Genomic DNA, 9,161 nt, shown 5'->3' with positions numbered 1-9,161 from the left:
CCTGCCAGGACTGAGGAAAGCGTCGAACTCGCTCCACGCCACTGGCCGGGAGCCGGGCACCCCCGAGGTCCGGCCGGGGCCCCGGCGGGTGGGTGCCCGCTGTGTCCCTCCGCCGGGCCGGGCCGGGCCGGGCAGGCAGCGCGGCCGGCGGGGCCGTCCGGGCCGGGCTGGGCTGGGCAGGCACCTCCGGGCGGCTGGAGCGCGGCGCGGAGGCTGCTCCGGAGAAGGAGGAGGGACGGGGCTGCGAAAGCATCTGCTCCGACAGGGAAACCGGAGCCCGGGGGACGGACAGGGCGGGCCGGGCGGGGGGACTCCCGGGTGCCAGGCTTCGTTCCCAGCGCAAAGCCACGGACACGATGTGGGCACGGGCACCCTCCGGTAGAGGACCGTGGCCGCAGCCTGTCTGGCCCCGCGTCCCGCCGCCGCGTTTGAATGTGCAGCCCTTTTTGCGGACCTGGCTGGCACAGCCCTGCCCCCGAAGCCCCAGGACTTGCTGCGGACCTGCTTGGCACAGACCTGCCTGGCAAAGCCCTGCTTGGCAGAGCCCTGCCCGGCTCCACGCGGGGTCCTGCCGCAGCCCTGTCAAGCCCGACCTGGCCTCGAGGTGTCCCCGACACCTCCCTGTCACACTCTTGCCCGACCCTGATATCCCTGGCATGGCCTTGCCCAAACCTGGCGCCCCTGTGTTGCCCTCAGCACAGCCCTGCCCTGCCCCTGTCCCCGGCTGGGCTCGCCTGGCACAACCCTGGCTCCATGATGCTGCCTGTCCTCAGACCAGTCTGTCCCGCTTGGGAAAGCTGGAGGAGTGACCCCTCACAAGCATCTCCCAACACAGCTCCAACACTGGAGAGACACGTCTGGGGCAGAGGGACACACAGGAAAATTACGGAGCCAGACCTAGGAGCAAGGAGAACCAGGAGACCAGGAGAAGAGTGTAGTGAGGGACATCTTGTTTATGGTGATTCCATTTCAGGTGCAGGCAGGACCCAGAATGGACACAGTCCCCAGCACCAGATCACAACAGGAGGAGCAGCAGGAGCTGCCTGGGGCAGGAGGAAGCTGACGTGCCCAGAAGGTAGCAGGAAGCCACACAAAGGCTGTGCCACTGGGGACAGGAGGAGCCCACAGCCTGCCACACCAATTCTCCCTACAGAGGAGCCTCAGGAATGGTTTTCCAGAGCTCAGTCCAGTGCTCTGCATCTCTGATTCCTCTTGTACCATTTATGGCTCCCAGCAGAGGTTGGGGATGCAGCTGCCAGCCCTGCAGCATCTATGCCATGGACCCTGGAAGAAAATCTACCCTGAGGGAGTCTCACCTGATCTCTGTACCCAGCTCCACGGAGCAAGCAGCCAGCCCACTGGGTTATCCCAAGGGAAAAGGAGGTGTCTTCCACCAGTGATGGGCAAAGCAGAGCACCCTTGCTGCTGGTGAGATCACGCCTCCCTCCAGCAGCTATTTGTGCTCTGACCCCCCTCGTGGCCTCCCATACAAGCCTCTCAAGCCCCTCAAGCCCCTGGCTTGCCCTTAACTGTTCCCCTTGCCTTGATCACCAGTGGTTTCATCCCTTCATCTGGGCACATCTGCTCCCTGCTAACAGCATTCGGTGGTGAATGGCTCAGGCTTTATCTGCAGCTTGGCACAATTCTCTCCCTCCTGGGCACAGGAGGTAAGAGACTCCCACCACCCCTGGAGGATTCACACCTGCTTTCTCTGCCCTCCCACACAGGAAATGGGCTCCTGGTCTGCATCCTTGGCGTGGTGACTAGGACTGAGCTGCCCTGGCCACAGCAGGGGGACATGGGGACAGCGTGGCGATTTCCAGCCCAAACACCTCAGCGCTCAGCAGCCACATACTTTCCCAGGGACACGGGCTCAGTCCCTGAGCTGGGCACTGCCTCTGGGCTGCTGCACCATGCCCTGTCCCTGTTGCCTTTTGCCTTCACCCACCAGCCTCCATGCTAGCTGTCCTACAGGGACCCCGTCACCTCTAATTTGGGGGGATAGTCCACAAGGAATAGCTCGTGGAGAGGGGACATCCCTGCTAGGGCTGGGCGAGGCTAACGCTGTAGCCAGGGGCCCGGTGCCTGCCGGCAGAGCTCGTTGCACCGCGCGGATCATCTGCCGGTGTGTTGAAAGTGCCTGTTGTCCCTCCGCCCCTAGCGCCTGGCCTCCTCGCAAAGGCAGCGCGGGGCAGGTGAGAAGCCTTTATCTGATTTCCTAAGGGCAGAAAAATCCCTTTGATTTTGCCCCGAAGAGGGGAGCGGGGGGTGGGGGTGCCGTCTCGGCGAGCAGGTGCGGCTGGTGCTCAGCAACTCGCCTTATCATGTCAGCTCTGCGTGAGGCTGGAGGGGCCGGGGGGGCTGCGATGGCCTCAGCACACTTATGGCAACTGGCCCCATTGCCTGGCTCCTAGGCAAAGCCCCCTTAGAGGGGCTGGTGGGGCAGAGTGGGCAAAGGCAGGCTCCTTGCTCTGTGTCTGGATCAGAGGAGCTGGGATGGGGTATATGCCAGGAGTTTGCCCCTATTTCACAGCTTTTCTCACAGCTGCATAAATATCCTCCTTTAGCAAGGGGAAACTGAGGCACAGAGATGCTGAGACCTGCTGAAGCAGGTGGGGAGTGGTTGCCTGTTCGCTCAACCCCGGTAATTTTCTTGCTGCTTCCCCTTCCACAGCAAGACCCAAAGGCACATGTACTTCAGGGGCAAACAGTGACAGTGACATACTAATCCAGGGTGACAGGGATGCCACTGCCGCTCTGAAGCAGCCTCCACCATCACAGCTGATCCTTTGTCTCTGCCTTTCCTCGCCTCTCACAGCTCACTCCCCCCCCCCGGCTTTTGTGTTATTACAAATTATAAAACAATTTTTTCCTGCCGTCCCGCATTCTTCTGCCTCCTGCAAGAATTTTAATGTATTTATTTTTGCTATCAGGGGAAAGCGCCGTGTTCCTCGGCCACCCCCAGGCAGCCCCGGCCCCACTTGGCCACTGATGGAAATTAATGACGGAGGATGCAGGGGGAGAGCAGACACCCCTGCAACAGAGAGGTGGGGGGACGGGTGCCCCCCAAGCCAGCCATGTTTTTCCAGTGGCAAGGTCTGCAGAGGACAGAGAGCTCAGCTGTAGTAGGGGTGATGGGACAGAGGGGCTGTGGGGTCCCCAGATGGGCCTGGGCTCCCGAGGAGAAGTTGTTGGTTATGGGCTGGGGAGGGGACAGTTATTGGGTGGCTGGGCACCCAACCAAGAGGTGCTTTGATGTCCAGTTTTGAGGGTGCTGTGTTGGAGAATCATCCACATATAGCAGCATGACTTTGAAGTCCTCTTGAGGCAGAGGAGACCTCTCCAGGACTCCAGCCCACTCTGCCTCTTGTGACAGCATCCCCAGTGATCCCTAGCCTGCTTGTGAGACAAAGCATCCCCTGAGTGGCCCATTCTGCACCCACCACTGAACTCCCTCTGCCTCTAGGCTGGTGCCCCGATACTGTGCTGAGCTCTGTCTCTCATTCCCAGCCATGCAGCCCCAAGGGCATGGATGGGGGTGCCCTGCTCCAACAGCCCTCCTACCCCACAGCCACAAGGCTGGGGGGGGGCTCTGGCTGCTGGGAGGGAGCGGACAGGGGAGGAAGTAATGGGCCTTTCCTGCTGTGGGGAAAGCTTGGCGATTTCCAACCCAAACACCCCGGCGCTCAGCGGCCGCATACTTTCCCAGCGTCCCTCCCCTCCTTTATTCCTGAGGACATTGGCAATCAAACCCACGTTGGCCTCATCTCCTGCTCCTGCAGTGAGGTCATCGAGCTGTGTTTGTGACATCCCAGCATTTCCATGGCAGCGCACTGTGATGTCATAAGCCCAGGTTGCGACCTCACGGCAGGAGGAGAATGATCTTATTAAAACAACATGGTCCCCATCCATGACTGCTGACAGCTGGGGGACTCCAGTGCGGGGTAGCAGCCAGCAGACAGGCCTGTGGCAGCCAGGGGGATGACGAGGATGGTGCCCTCCCTGGGGTTATGTCACCAGTGGGAGATGGTGATGGCACAGGGCATGATCCAGTGCTCAAAGTGGAGGGTGACCCCTAGGGCTGAGCTCCCAACTGATGCAAACACACAAGCCACATAGTGCTGAAGTGACAGTGATTTTGGGGACAGCCATGCTAGAACTTACTCCTCAGTGTCCTCCAGGTCTGGCCACAGTGCTGCCCACCTCTGGGACCAAGCGTCTGGGGCCTTATCGGGGTGCAGAGCCCTTTCATGTCAGGCTGGCGGGCAGCAAGCAGAGCTGATGAGGACCTGTCCCCAGATGACAGCAGCCCGGTGCTGACAGCGACTGCAGGGCCCATTCTTAAATTAGACAAGTCCCCCTCCCCCTGGCCAGCACTCCTGGCCCTGCCCCATGGCTGGACATAGCCTGGGACATCACGGCCCACAGCACTTTGTGTGGCCAGCATGACCTGCACACACATGTGCACACACCTGTGAGCACACACCATGCCCTCAGGGAGGGCTGTTCATCCCTTGGGCACTGACAGGCGGGAGATGGATGGATGGACGGATGGATGGATGGATGGATGGATGGATGGATGGATGGATGGATGGATGGATGGACGGGTCTGTAGCTCTCTGGATGGACAGGTAAAGGGGGTGGATGGGAAGAGTAATGTATGCATTTGTTGATGGATGGATGGATGAGTGTACAGACAGCTTAGGGGATGGATAGAGAAATGGCTGTGAGACAGCTACTTGCAAGTGTGGATGGATGGATGGATGGATGGATGGATGGATGGATGGATGGATGGACGGATGGATGGACAGGAGAAGGGATGGTCCTAGCAGCATTCTTTAGTGAGCCCGTGTAACTCTGGACTTTGTTGCTCTTCCAAACAACCTAAGTTTCGCACAGCATCTGTCCTGGGAGAGAAGGGAACATCCACGTCCCAAGGGGGGAAAATTTGCCGTTCTCGCTGCACAACAATTCAAGGGCCCGACCTTGTGCTGCTGCAGCAGGGCACCCTCGCTGCTAGCACAGAATCCACTCTCCACTGGCCAAAGGGGAAACTGAGGCCAAGGAAACTGGCTTGCAGAGCAACAAAGCTGAAACCACCCCTCTTCAGGGAGGCATGGGTCTGTGGCCAGTCCCACTTGTTCCAGCTCCCCACACGTCCATCTGTCCATCCATGGGAAGGACACGCATATCTGGGCTGCAAGCGATGCTGCTGTCCTTGGGCCCCGCGGGCTGTAAACATGATGTCATGTGGCAGCACACACAGCCCGCTCTGCGCACGGGTCCCCGAATGGGCTTCACAACTCCTGCGTGGGAGGCATCGACCATGGCCCACAGCCAAGGGAACTGCAGTCAGGAGATAAAATCAGGTTTGCTTTAGGCTGGAGCAAACAGCCTTTTGCAGGAGGAGTAAAGGACAGGGAGAGCAGATGGAAAAGAGGAGACACCTCCCCATCTTGGAGAGTTTGGCAGGGAGCAGAGGTGATGTGGGAAACTCCAGGAAAGCCCGGCACTGGTCTCGGGTCAGCTCCCTTTGCTCCTACTTGACTTAGAATAACTCCATAGGCACTTGAAGTCACTAATCAGCCAGGACCACTTGAGAGCAGCCTGGGGCTGCCTCCCGTCTCCTGTGATAACAGCATGCCAGCCCCGGGTTCTCTCCAGCATCCCACTCTCACGTCCTCGGGGGAAGGCGCTGTCCCACCAGGGTCCCATGGGGCACAAAGCGGGGGGAGCCTGGATCAGAGCCTTCTGCCAGCTGCTGAGCCCTCCATGGTGGTCATGGGGGACACACCATCATGCTGGTAGATTTGCTTCTTGTTTCAAAAGCTTTGTGCTCTCCCCAGGCCTCTGCCCAGGTCTGAGGGGCCAGACAGAGGGAAAGGAGGGGAAGGGAACCTTTGGGAGAGGGCTAAGAGGGTCCCACTTGAACTCTTTTTGTCAGAAAAGAACAGCTGTCTCCAGACCTGGGATCTGTCCACATTCCTCTTGATCTCCCCATGTCCGTCTTTGCAGCCCCACTGGCCCCAGCATGGCTCATGAATCAGGCAGTGACAGTGTGGTGACACACAGTTGATGTAACAGGCTGTCTCCAGTTCAGTGCTCTGGGCTGTTTACAGTCCTCGGGACCCACGATCAGCCTTCTCACAGCCTGGGCTTTCCTGGGGATGAGTCAAGGGATGCCCTCCCCTGGGACACCCCACTTCCTCCCCCCCATCTGTGGGAGAGCAAATCGGGGTCAGTGGATGCAGCTCTGGGAAAGATTTCCAGCTCCTGGGTGACACTGCACAAGTCACATAAAGGGGGGGTCCCTCCCTCTGAGGAGGAACAGCAGCCAGGACCCTCCATAAGCAGCATGTGGTGGGTGGTTGAGGGACAGAGAGGCAGGGGGTCCCACTGTGCCTGTATCTGCACCCACAGGTCCTGCCGCTGAGATGAGATCGGACCTGACAATGGCTCTGTGGGATGAGTACAGTCACAGCATCCCAGGGGCAAAGTGACACACAGGATGTGACCCGCCATCCCCAGCTGCACATCCCCACGGCTGAAGACAGCATTTGCTCTCCCGCCTCTGCTGCGCTTGTGGCCAAGCGGGGCTGGCCCCGCACTGGGGGACCTCCCGGGAGCTGGCGGTGTCCCCGGCTCCAGGCGGCATCCTCCGGCCGCGGATGGGTCACGGCCCAGCCTGTTCCCCTCGGAAGTCCCCGCCGGACGACTCTGAGAGGGGCTGATTCACCCAACCCTCCCGGCCCCCCTCCAGCACTGCCTCCCCCACAACCCTGGCAGCGGCCCCGGCGGAGCCCCCGGCCGGTGCCCGCCGCCGCTCCCGCCGTCCGAGGACGGGGAGCACAGCCTAGCGGCAGCAGCGGGAAGCAGCCGGGATAACGATGCCCCGCTCCGTGTCCCGAGCAGGTTGCGGGGCACCGGGGACCGGCTTGGGGAGTCGCTGCTGTGGTACAGCTTGCCCTCCCACAAGGCCGAGTGCCAGGTCCTGAACACAGGTCGGGCCGACCCTAGTACAGATTTTGTCTGCGGGATGGATGGATGGACGGATGGATGGATGGATGGATGGATGGAGAGCTGCCCTTTGGAGAAGGAGTCAGGGGCACTGGTGGATCAAAAACAGTAAATGAGCCAACAATGTGCACTTGCAGATCACGTCTGAAACTGGAAAATAAGAAGCATGCCCAGCAGAGCAGGGAAGGTGGATGCTCCTGGTCCACTCCACGCTTGTGAGAACTCACCTGAAGTAGAGCAGCTCTGGGATCCTCAGTGTAAGAGACATGAACCTGTTGGAGCAGGTTCAGACGAGCCAGACAAGGCTACAAAATGATTGAGGGGCTGGAGCACCTCTCCTGTGAAGACAGGCTGAGAGATTTTTGTTGTTCAACCTGGAGAAGGCTCGGGAACACCTTATTGGATCATTTCAATATATAAACGGGCTTATAAGAAAGATGGAGAGAGACCTTTTACCAGGAACTGTAGTTTTCACTTTTTTTGCAAGAGGCAATTGTTCTAAACTGTGAGAGGTTACAGGGTTCCACTGGCCGGCAAGGGGAAGCACAGTTACAGCAGGCTGGGAGAGGCCAAGGCATCCTCTGCCAGGGGAGTGAGAGCTACAGGGTCTCAGTTTCCCAGGCTGGGAAGCTCACAGAAGTCCTCGGGTGGGGACTCTCCTGCTGCACCGGCTCCGAACCCGGCCGGGGCAGGGCAAGCGACAGAGCTGGCTGTGAGCAGCCATGAGGTGGCAGCAGGCGCTCGTTCTTGGCTGTCCCAGCCTGGGGTGCCTCAGGGGTGCCCACAGGCACGGGGGTGCCCGTGTCCTGCACGCCAGTCCCAGCCCCGCTGGCAGGGAGCACACGAAGCACCAGCCTGGAGCCCAGCGCGGGACACTCCTGGTACCGTGCTGAGACAGGACCGAGGGCAAGAACAGCCGCTCACGGGGCTCTCAGATACCTGCCCAGCCTCACAGCCTCCCTGTCCAGGACCTTGTACCCGATGCCCGATAAGGGCGGTTAATGATCAGCACTGGTGTCCCGGAGACGTGGTGCCGGACACCCCCGGAGTGACACCTGGACAGGGTACAGCCTGTCCTCCTGTCCCTGGCTGGCCAGAGCAGACATGTCCTGCATGCATGGTCCCAGACACCCCAGCAGGGTCCTGCTCATGGGCTGGACAGCTTGGCATGCACCAGCTTGAGGCAGGAACTGGCACCGTTCTCTCGCTGGCATGAAAACATACCAAATCTCCCTCCAGTTTGTTGCCAGCAGCCACAGCGGGCTTACCAAGGTCTCCCCAACTGTGCTCCTGGCTGGCAGTGCCTGAAGGAATTGTTGAGAGTCTGGGACAGTTTGGACCCAGCTCCCCACAGCACTGCTGGGGAACAAGGCAGACACCGGGGGATGACAGGCAGGGAACAGAAGCAGGGCAGGAGGGCTCAGTCCAGGAAGGGAAGCAGACCTAAAGAGCAGCCCAGTGGTGAACCTGCAGCTGATGCAAGGTGTGCAGGGTCTGGGATGTGACACCAGTACCAGGTGCCAGAGTGCAATGCCAGTGCTGGCACATGTTGTGCCCTGGCTGGTGCTGTGCCCAGTCCTCATGCCGTGCCTGGTGTGCAATGCCCAGCACCACTGCCTATGTGCGATGCCCAGGATACAGCACCTGGTGCCACAGGCTCCATCGTGCCAGGGGGCTGTACCTGCCGTGCCATGCCAGTGCTGGCTGCCAGCTGCCTTGTGCATAGTTCCACCTGCTGCACGGCACTGGGTATCGCTGGTGCCATTTCCAGTACCAGCACCCGGTGCCTGCTCTGCGATGCTGCTGAGCTGTCACCAATGTCCAGTATTCGGTGTATGGCTCGTGGCACCCAGCGTGCTGTACCGAGTACGTAGCACGCTGCAGCCGGTCTCCACGGCCCGGTAGAAGGTGTGCCGCAGCCGGCACAAGGCGCACGGTATGGACTGCCCCGTGCCCGGTCCCCGCTGAGCAGCAGCCGGTACCCCGCATCCAGAGCGCAGCAGCCGGGGCTAGTACCCGTTGCGCAAAGCACCGGGTGCGCGATTCTCTATTCCCGGTGCGCGGTACCCAGCGCGCGATGCTCAGTCCCCGGTGCCGGTGCCCGGTCGCCGCCCCCGCGCCGCCCCCCGCACCGCCCCCGGTGC

The 9,161-nt window shown here is 60.5% G+C and overlaps 1 protein-coding gene across 1 annotated transcript in view; it reads left to right on the top strand.

The window, feature by feature from the left end:
• The first annotated feature begins 9,130 nt into the window (after nt 1–9,130).
• Nucleotides 9,131–9,161, top strand: part of LOC121356764 (sterol 26-hydroxylase, mitochondrial) — a 5,270-nt gene continuing 5,239 nt past the window's right edge. The window contains exon 1 of the mRNA XM_041473513.1: nt 9,131–9,161. This exon is cut by the window's right edge and continues 166 nt beyond it. The gene's annotated coding sequence lies outside the window, so the exon portion shown is untranslated.

The sequence above is a fragment of the Pyrgilauda ruficollis genome, unplaced genomic scaffold (assembly GCF_017590135.1).
Source record: "Pyrgilauda ruficollis isolate IOZ18807 unplaced genomic scaffold, ASM1759013v1 scaffold3, whole genome shotgun sequence".
NCBI classification, from domain to species: Eukaryota; Metazoa; Chordata; class Aves; order Passeriformes; family Passeridae; genus Pyrgilauda; species Pyrgilauda ruficollis.
The sequence above is the reverse complement of the archived record's forward strand: the minus strand, read 5'-3'. Positions and strand labels throughout refer to the sequence as shown.